Genomic DNA, 18098 nt, shown 5'->3' with positions numbered 1-18098 from the left:
CACTATCTTAGTGTTTGGGGTTATAACTCCTGGATAGTTTCATTCTCATAGTTGCAAGTTTTATTCCATGTTGGACTGTTGCAGCAGTCTGATATTTGGATGAGTTTTGTTTTCACTTGCTGGTTCTTCCTAATTATCCAATTTCCACCGTAAGTGAGGGCAAGTGGTAATACAAGATAGGAACTGCATTAACACACGCATGACTGGCTTGTTCTTTACCAGTTTTTGTGGTGCCGTATGTTTGTATAAATCCATTATTTGTGTCGCAGTGGATGATAGCTGTTTCTGTTTTAAGTTGTATTACTTGAAGTACTGCTCTGCATTTGTTGGATTCAAATGATTTCAGTGATGGATGTCTACTTAATATGTTCTGGTTCATTGGAAGGGAGCTATGACAATTTGATTCAGTTTTTGCTGGATCGGCAGACAATTCCTCCAGCCAGCCTTGTGTTTTTGATTAAGTAAAATACTTCAGAGAATTTTGGAAAAAGACAATACTAAAATGGAAGCAACAAAGTTCAAATGACAGTGGAGTGAAACCCTTGTTAAGTCAAAACAGCTTTTCTCCAATTCATTAGTTTATTTAAAATTTTCAATATGTGAACTAACAATCTCAAGCAGGTTATTTTCTCAAAAGCATTGAACCATTGCACAGGGAAAGAGAGAAAATCCCCAAGATAGTTGTATTCTGGACCTTCAAAGGATCTGCTTTTAATCAAAGGAAGAGATGTTGATAACTCACTAACCATCCCACGTCTTCAATCTCACCTCGACGTGTCTCCTGTGTGTGAGAAGTTGTTGAATTAATTGGTACTCCAGGGAATTGCTCCCACCAAACAGAAATACAAGGAGTCCAGACCTTTTTTCCAAATGGCTTATGTATGCCATAAGATTATTTTGCTTTATCTCTCGCTTTTACATTCTACTTCCACTTGGAGTTAAGTATTTATATTGTTTTGCATGAAAAATACAACTATTTTATTAGTTTGGGTTATTTTTCACAGTGGGATAAGGAGGGAGGAAAAATGTGTTACTTATCAACCTTCATTAGGCAATATTTTGAAGTTGAATAATTGTTAAACATAGGTATATTTAATATATGTATATTACATAAACAATACTTAAAATGATATATAATTACAACAATATATAATGTTAAATGCATTGGATAGCATGTTTATATAAGGATTTGGGCCTCTTGTTATTGAATTTGTTGTCTAACTATGAACAAGAAACTAAATTTCAGGGAAAATAAATCTTGGAAGCTGTTTTCTGACACATTGTATCGTCCTTCAAGTCACTTTATTTAAGGCAGTGGGCTGTTGAAGCAAGAGTATAAAAGTTGCATTTGTTAAATGTCAGCTGTGGATCAGTGTTAGCTCTCCCACACTCTGGGCCAGGAAGTTGGTTGTTCAAATCCTTCTCTGTGGATTTCTTCGCATGATTTGGACCGACACGACAATCTGCTCTGTACCAGGGCCTGATGGGCTTAAAGACTTCCTTTGGTGCCATAACAACTTTCTGTTTCTTTAAACCTTCTGGGCCTTCACACACTAAAGTACGTCATAGTCAATGTTGTGGCTTGCAATGTTGTGGAATGCACTTTGTGCACACCAAGATCAATTAATTAGTGGAACTGGCTGTGCCGATAATGTTCTTCTGGTGTTGGATTAATATCAGCACATTCTCTGCTACTTTTCTTTCCCCATGGGATGATATCGCATTTTTACGTTCACCCGTGATGGGGACTGGCTTTAATGACTTTTGAAAACAGCACATCTGACTCAACAATGTTAAAATTGGAAGCGGGTACACAGTCTCTCAAGCATTGCTCTGCCTTTTGCTCTATATCCTTGATCCAAGCACACAAACGTGCAAATGGCAGAGCCATTTAGGAGCAATTCTGCTCCTATGTCTTATGGTCTTATAAGGAGCAGGAGTAGGCCATTCAGCCCCTCGACGCCGCACTGCCATTTAATAATAGCTTGGCTGATCTAACTGTGACCTTAATTCCAAATTTCCATCTACCCATGGTAAGTTCTCAGCAACTATCTGCCTCGGCCTTAAAGATATTCCAAGACTCTGCTTCCACTGCCTTTTGACTAACAGAAGCCTTTGGATCTCGGTCTTGAATTGTCCCAGTGTCCATTGGCTTTGTAGGGAGAGAATTCCAGATTTCTACAGCCTTTTGACTGGAGAAAATGATTTTCGATTTTTATGACCTCCATCTTGATAATCATCTCACAGACGAGACTGTATTTGGGCAATGACATGGGAACCTTAAGAGTCCTGCAAGTCAATTATATGATGCAGTTCTTTTTTCTTTGAGAAGGATTGAAGGTGGTAGACCAGATAGCCCTAGATAATTATCTTGCTGCCATAAAATCTGCTGGCTTCATTGAAGAGAGGATGGAGAATGATGGCCCACGTAATATAAAATTTTACACCATTGAGAAAGGCTATTTGCCATGCAAGTTAAAACTGATGCTTGCGCTCCACGAAGGTTTCCTCCTTTCTTGTCTTATCAGTGCATTGATCCATTCCCTAATCCCTCCTATACTTATCTACTTTTCCTTTATGGTCCTTTGGTTCAATTCCATCCTGTGGTAAATTCCACTTTTGGGTTTAACCACTGCATGCCTGAAGCAACTGTGACAACAAATACTAGAAACTGTACTAGTAAATCAGAATTGCAAATACACAATAATTCCCTTTCCTGTAACAGAGGGACTGGGGATTCTTTCTGGGGCTCAGGAAAGCATTAACACTCTTCCTGAGATGTCTACAACCCCCACCCTCACTTGGGGCACCTTCCCCACAACAATCCTCTCAAATGACCTATTTTAATCACTACATCACAGAGACTTTCTCTATTGAGCTGATAATAAGACAAGTCCCATAGTTGTGGATTAGAGTTGCAACACTGATGACTCCCATCTATACTGAGCCTTGGATGACCTGAAAGTTGGTGAAGAATGAATAAGCCCCTGGCAGGAAAGGAGTGACCTTGTTAAATTGATCCTTTTTCTTTATCCCCCTCATCCTGATGGCTGGTCAGTTTGTTCCTACTGAATGGGTTTTATGCATTGCCTTCAGGAACTGCACTACCATTTTGAAGAAACCCATAGAATGACTTTTGCAGGACTAAACAGGAAAATAACTGGTCGTGTGCCAAGCACACCAAACCTGTCTGCCTCCAGGTGAGAATTGTCATTGGCAAATAGAATGTTTCTTTTCTTTGCAGAGCCAGTCATAATTCTTTTATGACATTTCTCCGGCTATATTAACAGGAGGTTCAAAGATTACTTGAGTATGGTAGAATGTGGTTTAGTTTGTTATATGAGTGAGGTTGATCAGGAAGACCAGTTGCCATAAATTGGGGGAGGGAATATCATTTTATAATCACTGGCAAATGTCACATATAACTTGCCTTCAACGTACTAATAAAATGTTGGAATCCATGTGTGGTTGTGCGCCATTGAGTAGTTAACCTCTTTTGTCACAGTGGTTTACAATTTCAGATCAACGTAACCTGCCTCTTGGCAAGGTGAAAGCTTATTTTACGCTTGAGTTACCCTTTACCTTTGACAAGGAGTTCCTGGTCTGGTGTATAACAAAAAAAAATCCTGTTGAGCGAGGAAATATTTCTTGCTGCTCATTCGAATGGCTCAATATTATATTGCATTAATGCTGTTTATTGGCTCGGCTAACCACTGATCCAAGTCTCTAAAGTCCTTCCTCCAAAGTGGTGGGCAAATGAGGAAAGGTTAGGCACGGTTGGAAAAGCCGAAAAGGACCCGAGTTCCAAGTGCTCGGGGCAGGGTGAGGGGAGGAGAAGTGGAGTTAAGTAGGTGCAAGTGAGCGATGATAGATGTTGCTGGAGTGGCAGCATAAAGGGAATCGGAGTGAGGAAAATAACAGGAGCCAAGTGATCCAGTACCAAGTGAAATGTTTGTAAGGGAGGGTTGGTCAACAAGCGAAGAAGTACAGTGGACAATGAGGATGTGTGCAGTGCAAAACTAATAAGGACATGAAAGAAATAGGATCAGACTGACAGACAGGAATGGGAAGAGACTTTGCAGAGCATTAATACTCACTGAATGCATTGGTGCCTTAAATTCTATCCAAGTCAAAGAGTTGGAAGCTTTGATTTTATCTCTGGTTGAGCCCTGGACTTGTTGCCATTTTGCCGGGTTAATCTTCACTCAGATACAGTGAAAGCAGGTGGGAGCTGGATCTAGTAGATGCTGTGAGCATTAAAGAGAATGCACCATGTATTCTGTGTACAGGATACACTGCTGCGACATAGCTAGGTTTCTCTCCCAATCTCCACTGCCCATCAGTAAGCATGTGGGTCATCATTAGCTCCACATCATGAGGTATCTGAACTTGGAAGCCTTTTTTAATTTAACATGGGTTGCAGGCAATACTGGCAGGGTAGTCGTTTGTTGTCCATTCCCTAATTGTCCCCTGAACTGTATGTTCTGTTAGGCCATTTCAAGGGGCAGTTAATCACATTGTTGAGGTCAGGACTTCATCACTGATGGGTCAGATTCCTGGAATTTCCACCCACCAGCAGTAAGGAACATCTTCACCACATGAGGTAGTACATCTTCACCTGCAGAGGTTCAGAATGGAGCAGCACACCACTGCCATCCTAGGGTAAAATCTTGTCCACCATCCACAAAGCCTCAGAACCTTTTGCATTGGCAGCACATGGCAGCTAGCCAGGAATGCAACAGAAGAAACTTGCCCAACCTTTTAATCATTTCCACACCCTCTTTCCCACTGCCCCCCCCAACCCTCTAAAGTGTGAAGGGTTAAAATCTGGCTAAAATCTTTAAATGTTTTATTCTTATTGAATTGTGCTTTAATTGTATGTTTCAGTCCTGCAGCGTTTCAAAATTAAAGCTGTACATGAGCCAAAAATAAATTAAACCAGTGGGTCCAAGGAGATAGGAATTTCCACAGAGCTGTCAGCAATCAGAAGATTGATGAGAATTCATTAACCCAGTACAAAGGCACATGACGTTCACTGTATGGTGCAAGCTTGTAATGAGGACACCGTACCGTGAACTCCATACTGCATTCCATAGAAGGTATCTATTCTGGAAATGTAAAGTAGTCTCTGAGTTTAAGACTGTCTCAGTTTTCAGTAAGTTTGACTTAAAGATGCACTGTAAATGTATAGAGCTATGGCACACAAATATACACCTGGAGTCCTCATAGAACACCTATTCTGGCCCTCTCCCTTTAGTGAATCGTGGAAATTTAAAAATTATCAATTGCCATGATGAAGCCAAGTATGGCGTTACCCTGGGACAGGAATGAACACAAGTACAATACAGGTTGTATATTGACCATCCCTGGGTTACCATGGTACACCATGACCAAAAAACCACACCAGTGCTTCTACTTCCTCAGGAGTCTAAAAAAATTTGGCATGTCCCCTTTGAGCCTCACCAATTTTTATAGATTCACCATAGAAAGCATCCCATCTGGATGCATCACAGCTTGATATGGCAACTGCTCTGCCCAAGACAGCAAGAAGCTGCAGAGAGTTGTGGACACAGCTCAGCACATCACAGAAACCAGTCTCCTCTGCATGGACTCTGTCTACGCTTTCTGCTGCCTTGGTAAAGCAGGCAGCATAATCAAAGACCCCTCTCACCCCGGACATTCTCTCTTTTCCCAGCCCTCCTCTCCTATCAGGCAACACATACAAAAGCCTGAAAGCACATACCACCAGGCTCAAGGACAGCTTCTATCCTGCTGTTTTGAGACTATTGAACAGTCCCCTAGTTCAATAAGATGGACTCTTGGCCTCACAATCTACCTTGACCTTGCACCTTATTGTCTGCCTGCACTGCTCTTTCTCTGTAACTGTAACACTTTATTCTGTATTCTGTTATTGTTTTCCCTTGTACTGCCTCAATGCACTGATGTGATGTAATGATCTGTATAGATGGCATGCAAAACAAAGTTTTTCACTGTAACTCAGCATGTGTGACAATATTATACCAATTTACAAATGCCTGACATGGACACCCCCACGTAAGAACGAGCTTCCAAAAGTCTGACGTAGGTACATGCATTTGTTCCTAACAGAACTAGTTTACTCTCTCCACTTTCAGTACTTTCTTATAAGTGTTATGTATCTTTGATGCCATTCATTATAATACTTTGGAGATACGTTTACATATCGAACAATTTTTGTGTATTTTCGGACTTGAGGACAAACTCAACTTATGGACGCCTGTAACAATGGAACCAATTTGTTATCAAGTGACAGTGTGTACAGTGACTCAAATTTTTTCCTGTGCGGGGGGGGGGGGGGGGAAGAATGTGCTTCCTCGATCTGAAGTAGGATGACTTTTTGTACAGGACTTTGTTCAGTTAATATAGTAGGCGGTGCAGCCAGATGATGTGTTTGGAAATTCTGTTCATTACTTCAAATGCTTTGTTTTGCTGCCTCGTACCAGTACTCGGCATCTGTCCTGACCAAAGTTAATGGGTTTGGATCTTGCATGAGAGAATCATGCAGTGCAGAAATGTGTCCTGTGGCCCGCACATCCGCACAGACCATCAAACCTCCACCTACTCCTGTTACCCCCTTCAATTTCCTCTTTCCAACATTTTCCCCCACTCATTCTGCTGTCATCCACCTACACCAAGGGCAATTACAGTAGCCAAATAACTTGAATCTTAAATGTCAATTAACTGCATGTCTTTGAAATGTGGGGTGGGGGGAGTGTGCTGGGAACTTCTGCGTTCATAGGGAGAACGTGCAAACTCCACATGGATAGCACCAGAGGTCAGGATCTAGCCCAGGTCACTGGAGCTGTAAGGCAGAAGCACTGGCTGCAATCTGTCTCGGTTTACATTATGGTTCAGCTATTTCTGTATTGTCAATAAGTGTTTCTTTGAGGTTGTTTCCAAATTTTCATTGAAGTCTATTCTCTGTTCTTTATGCTTTCCAAAAAGCACCCTGTTGTTCATTGGTTGACTTGCAACTTGTACAAAGCTCAGTAACAACAAAAGTGAATATGCCCACATGTGAGGCTTTTGAGGGCTCCTCTGGTTCGCTTGAGTTACTGTTAAGTTGTTCAGTTGCTTTTCGTGTTCACTTGCATCTTTTAACATTTCCCTTGGCGGAGGGTAAGGAGTCAATGATTGGGATCATAGAGGGTTTATCAAAACCTTGTATTTGTAGGCTTTGTAGTGTTGATGTTTGCAAAGCTAAATAACAGAAGTGGATCTATCTGCAGAATGCTGTTTATTGAAGTAAGTAAATTCTGAATTTAAAAAGCTGTGGCTGGTACAACAGTATAGCTAGTCATACAGTGTGGTAATATGGTAAATTTGGTTCTTCATGGTAGACATGCTCTACATAAGTCCTTTTCACACCTCTAGAGCCCCATAGCACAGGAACAGGCCTTTTGGCCCAACTCATCCATGCTGACCAAAGAACCCACCTAAGTTAGTCCCATTTGGCCTGTGTCCCTCCAAGCCTTTCCTATCTGTATACTTATCCAAATGTCTTTTAACATTGGCTGACCCACATTGGCTGATGAAGTCCAGGGCAATGTCCACATTTTGGATGAGGCACTCAACCCAAAGTCCCACCAGTACCTCTGAGACACAGCAATACTGCATAAATTACTGGACTTATCATCCACAGGTCTGGAGTGATGATTCAAAAACACTAGTTCAACTTCCAGTGAAGCAGGTGGGAATTCAAATTCAGTTAATTAGTAATCTGTGAGATTGCTTGTTTATTGGGAACCAAGTTAAGGAAGGAGATCTGCCATCCTAAATTGTCTGGCCTACATGGAACCCCACCCAGCAAACTGACTCTGAAATGGCCCAGCATGTCACTCAGAGGACTGTCAGGTACTGGCATGAGGTACACGTGTTCTGTGAATTATGTTTTTCAAAGTGCCCTGAAGAAAAATAGGGGTGTCTGTGGCGAGAGGAAGAAATGGCATTGGTGGAAATGTGTCTTCTGTGGTCTGCATAGACTCAGTGAGCTGGAGGGCCTGTTTCCATGCTGCATGACTCTTTGAGTAATCTCAGGGTCCTCACATGTATTTACCTTTCAGTCAAAATCACTTATCTGATTTTAGCACATTGCTCTTTTTGTGAGTTTGATGCAGTCAAATTGGCTGTTGTGTTTCCTGTGACTATTTGTCAAAGGTGCTGTATTGGAAAAAAAACACTTTGGGTTGTGACAAGCAGCAAAAACCTGAAGTAGGAGCAGGAGTTGAGCCCCTGGATGCTCAAGTCTGCTCCATCATTCAATATCATCTTGGCTGAGATGCCTCCTCCTCAAGCCAGTTCCCATAGCCCTCAATCCTCTTCCTTCAAAAATCTGCTGTGCCTGCATCCTGTATGTTTTAATAAGATTACAACGCATTCTACTGAACTCCAAAGAATACAGACCCAACCTGTTCAGTGTCTCTTGATAGAACAATCCTTTCATTCCACAAATTAGCCTGGTGAATCTGTGAGCTACATCTAATTCCACTGCATACTTTCTTAGATGGATACAGCCTCGCCAATGCCCAGTATAATTGTAACAAACAATCTGTTTCTAAACCCCAACCCCTCTGCAATAAAGGCCAGTATGCTGTTTGCCAACTTGCTGCACCTGTCTGTTCAGTTTTTGTTTGTGATTTCAGGCAGCGAGCGCCTGGATCCCTCTGTACTTCACTCACTTGCAGTCTCTTTCCACTTAGATAATAACCTACCTTTTGATTCCTCTTGCAGAAGTGCACGATGTCACACTTTCTGACGTTAAACTCTATTTGCCTACTCATTCAATCTCTCTATGTCTCTTTGCCAAGTCTCACTATCCTCATTGCATCATGCACTTCCACCTATTATCATGCCATTGCTAAACTTGAAACCCTTATAATTCAAACCCCCTCCCCACACCCCCAAATGCATTCTTCCAGCACTTAGTGAGTAATTGAAGGCTAGGAACTGATCCCTTGGGTGCTCCACCAGTTACATTGTTCCAACCCATTTATTCCAACTCTTGGTTTTTATGTGAACCAGTTTTCAGTCCATGCTAACACACTTCCTTCAGTGCTATGAACTCTTAACTTGTGCAAATGTAAAGTAAATGTAAATCTTTATGGACACAGTGGCCAGTTCTATAACCCTGTACCTTGGGTATAGAATTGTACAGTGTGGAAACAGGCCATTCAATCCAACACCTCCACAGCACCCTTCAGGATCAACACCATCTCCCAGCACTTGTTCCTTTGCCCACTATGCTCATCTGGACTGTTCTTAAGGGCTGTCAGCGACCCAGCTTCAATCTCTTTCTCAGGCAGTGCATTCCAGGTACTTGCCACTCTCTGGGTGAAGTAGGTCCCTCTTGTATTCCCTCTAAATTTTTGCCCCTTACTGTAAACCTATGTCCTCTAATTTTATTTACTTCTGATATGGAGTTAAGTTTCTTGCAGTCTACCCTATCTATATCCCTCATAATTTTATATACTTCAATCATGTCCCCTCTCAACCTCCTCTGTTCCAGGCAGGATGGATATAGCTTCTGTAGTCTCTCCTCATAACTGAATTGCTCCATCCCAAGCAACATTCTGATGAATTTCCTCTGCACCCTCTCCAGTGCTATCACATATTTCCTCTACCTTGATGATCGGAACTGCACACAGTACTCCAGCTGAAGTCTGACCAATGTTCTATCAAGTTGGAGCATAACCTCCCTAACTCTGTATTCAATGCCAAGACTAATGAAGACCATTATCCCAAATGCCTTCCTAACCACATTATCTAACTGTGTTGTCCCCTTTTGAGAATCTTGGACTTATACTCCAAGGTCCCTCAGTTCTTCAATTCTTTCTGAGACTTGACTCTTTGTGACATACGTCCTGGCCTCATTAGTGCTCCCAAAGTGCATCACCTCACACCTGTCTGGATTAAACTCCATCTGCCATTTTACAGCCCATTTTACCAACACGTATGTCTGTTTGCAGCCTTAGACAACCTACTGCACTATCAACAACTCTGCCAGTCTTCGTGTCATCTGCAGACTTGCTGTTCGTGCCTCCCACATCCACATTCAAGTCATTCACGTATATTACAAACAGCAAGGATCCCAGCACTGGTCCTTGTGGGACTCCGCTAGTCTCAGGCATCCAATATCAAAAACCACCCTCTACCATTACCCTCTACCATTACCTTCTGTCTCCTGTTGCCAAGTCAATTTTGGATCCAGCTTGCCAACTTGCCCTGGATCTCGTGGGCACTAATCTATTGAACCAATCTCCCATGTGGAACCTTGTCAAGAACCTTGCTGAAGTCCACATAAATCGCATCTGCTGCCCTGTCCTCATCAATACACTGTTACTTTTTTAAAGAATTCAATCAATTTGGTCAGAAAGGATGTGCCCTTGATGAAGCCATGTTGGCTGTCATTGATCAGTCCCTGCCTTTCCAAGTGATCATCAATCCACTATCTCAGAATTTTTCCCTGGTATCTTTTCTACCACTGATGTCAGGTTATCACAGGTTTCTAGTTAGCAGGCTTTTCCCTGCTGCCTTTCTTGAAAAGGGGGACCACGTTTGCTATCCTCCAGTCATCTGGTACCTCGTGTGTCTAGCGGATTTTTTAAATTCTCAGCCGGAACCCCAGTAATCTCTTCCCTTGCCTCCTTTATTGTGTGCAGTTCTGGTCACCTAACTATAGGAAGGATATTTGTAAGGTTGAAAGAGTGCAGAGGAGATTTACTAGAATGTTGCTGGGTCTTCAGGAGTTGAGTTACAGGGAAAGTTTGAACAGGTTAGGACTTTATTCCTTGGAGTGCAGAGGAATAAAGGAATGAGGGGAGATTTGATAGAGGTTTACAAAATTATGAGGGGTATAAACAGAGTTAATGCAAGTATGCTCCTTCCACCTAGATTAGGAGAGATAAGTACGAGAGGACATGGCTTTAGGGTGAAAGGGGAAAAGTTTAGGGGGAACTTCTTCACTCAACGAGTGGTGGGTGTACGGAACGGGCTGCCATCTGATGTAGTAAATGTGGGCTCACTCTTGAGTTTTAAGAATAAATTGGATAGATACATGGACGGGAGAGGTCTGGAGGGTTATGGACTGGGTGCAGGTAAATGGGACTAGCAGAATACTGTTTTGGCACAGACTAGAAGGGCCGAATGGCCTGTTTTCTTTGCTGTAGTGTTCTATGGTTCTAGAGCAATATAGAATGAAATCTCAACCAGTCCTGAGGATTTATCCATCTTTAAACCTGGGCAAACCATTAGACTAGACTGCACTAGACCTTCATTGAATTCTCCAATCACAAAGTCTGTTTCCTTTATGAATAGCGATGAAAAGTATTCATTTAGGACCACACCCACATCTTCGAGCTCCATCCACAGATTTCTCCTGTCGTCCCTAATAGGCCCTACTTTTTCCCTGGTTATTTTGTCCTTAATATATTTATAGAACACATTCAGACTTGCCTTGATCCTGTCTGCCAGAGATTTCTCTTGATCCCTCTCGGCCTTCCTAATTTCCTTTTTAAGTGACTCATTTATTATAGTCTTGACGGGTCTCCCCTGTCATTAGTTCCCTATACTTGTATGCTTTTTATGTCTTTATCCAGCCCTCAATATCCCTTGACCTCCAGTGTTCCCTATACTTGTTACCCCTGGCTTTTACCCTTGCAGGAACATGGTTCTGAACACTTGCTGTTTCTCTTAAGAATGCTTCCCACTGTGCAGATGTAGATTTGCCTGCAAGGAGATGCTCCCAGTCTACCTTTGCCAGGTCATCTCTTATGTGAATGAAATCAGCCTTGTCTAATTTAAGACATCTATGGCTGGTCCATCCCTATCCTTTTCCATAACCACGCTAAAATATACAGAGTTATGGTTGCCATCTCCAAAATGATCCCTCACTGACACTCCATCAGCTCAACTGGCTACATTCCCTAAGATAAGGTCCAGTAACTAACCTCATTGGTCTAACTACACACTATGTTTAAAAAAAAGCTCTCCTGGAACCACCTCAAAAATACCACCCCTTCAGAGCCTTGAACACAAAAGCAAACCCTGATAATATTTGGGAAATTGAAATCCTTGGTACAGTAACCCTATTTTTATTGCATCTTTCTAATATCTGCCTACATCATCTGTTCCTCTATCTCCTATTGATGATTGAGAGGTCTGTAATACACCCCTAGCAAAATGATGAAGCCCTTTTTGTTTCTAATCTCTACCCATATGGCCTCATTTGAGGAGCCTTCTTGGTTCTCCTCCCTCAATATTGAAGTAATGCAAGTTTTGACTAACAGTGCAAAACTCCCTCTCCTTTTACTCCCCACCTCTGTCTCCCCTGAAAACTCTATACCCTTTGATACTGAGTTGCCAGTCCTGCCCGTCCTTCAACCGCGTCTCAGTGATGACAACGATATTGTAGACCCCCATGTTAATTAAGGCCTTGAGTTTATCTACTTTACTAGTTACGCTCCTGCCATTAAAACGGATGCACTTTGGCTTTGAATTCCCTTGATGTTCACTTAACTCACTTGTTCTGCCTACCGAACTTATGAACAATTTCTCCTCTAGATGACTGTACCTCTCCAATTGAACAACTACTCTGAGCCTCCTTCCCCAACAACTCATTTTAAACCTTCCCCAACAGTACTTGCAAATCTCCCAGCAAGGATGTTGGTCCCACTCTGGACAAGGTGCAACCCATCCCGTTTTTACAGGTCCCACCTTCCTGAGGAATGGTCCCAGTGATCCAGGAACTGAAAGCCCACTCTCCTGCACCATCTCTTCAACCACACATTCATATAACCAGTCTTTCTTTACCTATAGTCACTGGCTTGTGGAACCAGAAGCAATCCAGAGATTACAACCTTTGAGATCTTGCTCCTTAAATAGCTACCTACCTCCCTAAACTCATGTTGGAGGGCCTCATCCCTTCTTCTCCCTACATGTACCATGACCTCTGGCTGTTTATCCTCCTCCTAGAATGCCCTTCAGCTGCTCTGAAACATCCCTGACCCCAGCACCAAGGAGGCAATGTGCTAACTGGAGTCTGGGTATGGCTGAGATGAATTATGGAGGAAACTTGATCTTGGTCTTTCTTGTTTCCCTGTATTAGTAAAATCATAATTAGAGAAGCAAAATTATTATGGTGGAGCTCTAATCCACTAATGAGAGTATATGTGCTTTGCATTTCCTTCCTTCTGATGTCCTTGACTCAAAGGATATTACATGCTGAAATGTTGGGCTTATAATGCCTTTATAATGTACACGACTTAGAGGAACATGGTGTTCACTCAGTTCACTGTGACCTTGATGCCGTTTTCATAATATGGTCATGTCACTTAAGTAGCTCTTACTTGGCCGCAGATTTCCACCTGTGATTACCACTTGGGAATGTTGAACTGTAGAACATCGCGTTCACAGAATCACATTTATTTATCTGTTGGGACCACTTCCTCTCCTCTGCTTTCCAGTCAGTTCTTTTCTTTCTGGTGTGATCTCCATGCTTTTACCTTCTTGTTACTTCCCATCTCCATAACCTCTTCCAACCCAACATCTCTTTAGCAGCCCTAAAGTTCTGCCCCTTTGTCATGTCTCAATATTATCGATCGGTCATTGGTCACTGTCTTTACACCTTAACTTCCCCATAAGTTCTGAAATTTGCTCATTAAACACCTCTGCTTTATTAAGTCTCTTATCTGAGCATCTAGCTCTTGTACAATTATCGAGTATCCTAATAAGCCTACATGTGACTGTCATATTTTGCTGATAATCTGTGAAGTGCTGGGGCTGTCTCTACCACATTAAAGGTTTATATAAAACAAGCTCTTGTCAGCCATTTAGATAAATTTATTCTCCCTGTTTGCAGTGCTTCTAAATAATTTGGTTTTCAGTCTGATAGTTCTGGTGAATATCACATTGTGGAAATTTCATTTCCTTAATACTAGTACTTTTTGTTTTAAACAAAACATTCACAAGCTGAGCCTGAAAAATGTCTGTACATGTAGTGCTTTATTTTCTTTCTTCCCCAGCCTACAATCTCGAAGCCAGAATTGTAGTTTCACAAATCTCAGTTCCCCGCATTGCCTGTTGAGTTAGCAAGGCTCTTGTTTCTCCAACACCAGCCACCACCTCAAAGTGTTGCACAACCAGCAAAGTATTTTGAAGTGTCATCAGTGATGTAATGTTGGAGTACTGTTCTATATACCTTTCCCTGGACAAATTCTGTACTGTGATGACCAGAGTAGCCATAATATGTGCCCTCTTAAGTTTTAAGATAAGATATCTTTTAAGATATCTTTATTAGTCACGTGTACATCAAGACACACAGTGAAATACATCTTTTTGCGTAGTGTTCTGGGGGCAGCCTGCAAGTGTCACCACGTTTCTGGTGCCAACATAGCATGCCCACAACTTCCTAACCTGTACGTCTTTGGAATGTGGGAGGAAACCGGAGCACGGGGAGAACATACAAACTCCTTACAGCGGCGGGATTTGAACCCGGGTCACTGATGCTGTAAAGCATTACGCTAACTGCTACAGTACTGTGTAGATGCTGATAGGAGTCTCCTAGCTATTGGCAGTTGTAGTTACATTTATTGTCAGATCAGGGAGATTCCTAAGTGTTTTTTGCTGATGAGAAGAGCTAACAATGGATATAATTAGACTGGCAGCGATATCGACCAAGCTAAAGCGGGTGAAGTTGGTGACCTTGTTGTTGAATTGAATGCTTTTTCTGTCTCTGCTGCATTTGAATTCTTGTTTCAAGTCCTCTGTTTAAGGAGCAGAAAGAAAAGGTGAGAGGGGAAAGATCTAATAGGAACTTGAGGGGCAACTATTTTACACAAAGAGTGGTATGTATGTGGAGTGAGTTGCCAGAGGAAGTGGTTGAGGCAGGTACAATAACAACTTTGAAAAGACAGTTGGGCAGGTATATGGATTGGAAAGGTTTAGAAGGTTACGGGCCAAATGCTAGAAAATGGGACGAGTTTGATGGGGCATCTTGGTCGGCATGGACCAGTTGGGCCAAAGGGCCTTGTTTCCAGGCTGTATAACTCTATGACTCTATTTTATGTTGCAATTTTATAAACTTGAGGAAACACCAAACTCAGTGAGGTACTGCAGTATTGGAGAGGTAACAGCCAGTTTGTAAAAAGCACCGATATGATAATACCCAGCCCCTCTATTTCAGTGATATTGGTTGAGAAATAAATCTTGGCATAGGAGAACATCAAGTACATCCCACCTCCTCAAAATGGGCTATGGGACTCTACATTGCAAGGCAGGGTTCAGAATCAGATTTATTATCACTTACGTGTGTCTTGAAATTGTTTTGCAGCAGCAGTACAGTGTAAGACATGAAGACATAAAAATTACTACTCTTTACAAAAATAAATAAATAGTGCAAAAGAAGAATAACAAGGTAGAGTCCATGGGTTCATGGACTGTTCAGAAATCTGATGGCTGAAGGGAAGAAGCTGTTCCTGAAATGTTGAGTGTGGGTCTCCAGGCTTCTGTACCACCACTTCGATGGTAGTAACGTGAAGAGGGCATGTCCCAGGTGGTGAGGGTTCTTAATGATGAATGTCACTGCCTTGAAGCACCACCTCTTGAAGATGTCCTTCGTGCCAGGGAGGGTTTCAGTCTAATGTCTTTTCCAAAGGACAATGCAGCACTCCCTCAGGCCTGCATTAAGGAACGTCAGCCTGGATTATGTGTTTGAGTCTCCAGAGTGGGACTTGAACCCACAATTTTATGACACTGAGTGTCCATCCAACTGACTGCACTACAAACTAGATCCAGGTCTTGAACTGAGGCCACACGGATAACTTGTATGATCCATCTCTTTATAATTTATTTGACAGTGTTAGATTCACTCTCCCCCTGCTGTGTGTTTAAAAACATGGCCTTTAATTTTCTTAAATTTTGAAGGCCTTTCCTGGAGAGAAGACTGGCTGATGTCATTTTCAATGATCATTAGTTAGATCTGTGGCAAGTTTCAGTTATTGTCGAGTTAACTGGAAACTACTTGCTATATGGTTTATTTCTTTGTGTTTTCTCATCCACCTGGCTTCCTGCTCGATCATTTGTCTGTGTCCCAAGGCCCTCACTAGATAAATGGCAAAGACTAACAACAGTGGATGCATCACAGTGCCTTGTGAATTATTTATTATGAAAATAGCGTGTTTGGTTTTTAGGGTGTTTATGACTCTTGTGTGCTACTAATCATTTCCACTCTGCAATCCAGTTAATGCTTTAAACTTCAGCTTTGTCTTTGCTTGGCTTTTGGCTGTCTACCAGACTCCTTGGGAGGTCTAATATCTGGTAATTATTGAGCAAGCCTCGGAAAGTATTGCTTGCTGGGGCGTAAAATACTAAGAATCTGTCCTCATTGAGAGAGTCTGCAGAGCAAAGTGATGATTGTGCAGTAACCCAATGGAAGGGGTCACTTTGTAAAATTGTCTCCTGCTGCCTAAGGTTAATGGGCACCTGGGAACTTTTCTGACCTTTTCGGGACTCCAACTACGTGCAACTGCTGCAGCGACATCAGGTGCACACACATGTCTCTAGGGGCCTGTGGTGCAGTGACCTGGAGTCCACTCTGCAGCTCCCTAAGCCTGTAAGTTGCCAGCATCTCCAGGTCAAATCTACACAGTTCCAAGTTGAGGGATAAAGTATAGCTGAGTGAAATTATCCTGACTGAGCTGCCATCTCTCCAGATGCAGAGCATGGAAGACGCAGAGATATTCTGGTTTAATATCAACCAGGAGTTGTGCTCAAATACCACTTTTAGTTTCCTGCAGCCAGGCTATCTCCGAATGTGATCCTTCCCTTGCTAGCTCAGTGTTTGTTGAATTTCAGTGGCAGATCCCTTTGAAGGAACGTGAGTGCGAGATGTTGCGTTTTAGGAAGACAAATGAGGGTAGGATTTTCACAGTGAATTGAAGGGCCCTTGGAAGTGTTGTAGAACAGGGGAACTTAAGAGTAGAAGTGCATGGTTCCCTGAAAGCGGTGTCACGGGTAGACAGGGTGGTGACGAAGGATTTTGGCACGCTGGTCTTTATCAGTCAGGGCATTGAGTATAGAAGTTAGGATATTATGTTGCAGTTGTACAAGAAGTTGGTGAGGCTGCATTTGGAATATTGTGTTCAGGTTTAGTCACCAAAGATGTCATTAAGCTGGAAAGAGTGCGGAGGACATTTACGAGGATGTTCCTGGAAGTTGAGGGACTGAGTTATGGAGGAAGGTTGAGCAGCTTGGGACTTTATTCATTGGAACATGGGAAAATTAGGGTGATATTATAGAGGTGTATAAAATCATAAGGGGCATAGGTAGGGTGAATGTATACAATCTTTTTTTTCCCCAGGGTTGGGGTATCAAGAACGAGAGGGCATAGGTTTAGGGTGAGGGGGGAAGAGAATTAATAGGAACCTGAGGAGCAACTTCTTCACCAAGAGGGTGGTGCATATATGGAATGAGCTGCCAGATGAAGTGGTTGAGGCAGCTTCATTAACAACATTTAAAATGTACTTGGGCAGGTACATGGATAGGAAAGGTTTAGAGGGATATGGGCCAAATGCAGGCAAATGGGACTAGCTTAGATGGGAATCTTGGTCTGCTCGGACTAATTGGGCCGAAGGTCCTGCTTCCATGCTGTATAACTCTATAACTGGAGTAAGCAGAAGATTGAAGAACAGCCACCAGGAGCTGTACCACTTTTCAAATATTTCTCCTTGCTGTGCTTTGTCTCTTGCCCCTTGATCTCATTTTACACAGCTGATAGTTATTGTTGTAGTTCTAGGTTTGTGCTGGACAGGTATTTCACTTCCTATGTCATGACAATTTTCCCTCCGCATCTCTCTTTCCGCAATTCCTTTACTCAACTTCATTGTTCGTAGCTAAGTCTTTGAGTTTCAGGGAACTGTTTTTTTTTCCTCAATCAGTGGCTGCAGATTTTCACTCATACACGTCCAATGGCTTGGAACCTCAAGGAATTGGTGGTCACTCTGGATAACCTTGTAGGTAAAGCAACAACAACCACCCCCTCTCTGCACTGTAGTCATTCATGCCCA

At 42.3% G+C, this 18098-nt stretch overlaps 1 protein-coding gene across 2 annotated transcripts in view; it reads left to right on the top strand.

Moving 5' to 3' along the window:
• Window positions 1-18098, top strand: part of bace2 (beta-secretase 2) — a 59716-nt gene that overhangs the window by 8632 nt on the left and 32986 nt on the right. The gene's annotated exons all lie outside the window — the stretch shown is intronic.

This window comes from Pristis pectinata, chromosome 4 (assembly GCF_009764475.1).
Source record: "Pristis pectinata isolate sPriPec2 chromosome 4, sPriPec2.1.pri, whole genome shotgun sequence".
NCBI lineage: Eukaryota > Metazoa > Chordata > Chondrichthyes > Rhinopristiformes > Pristidae > Pristis > Pristis pectinata.
Note: the sequence above shows the minus strand (reverse complement) of the source record. Positions and strands in the feature narration are given on the sequence as shown.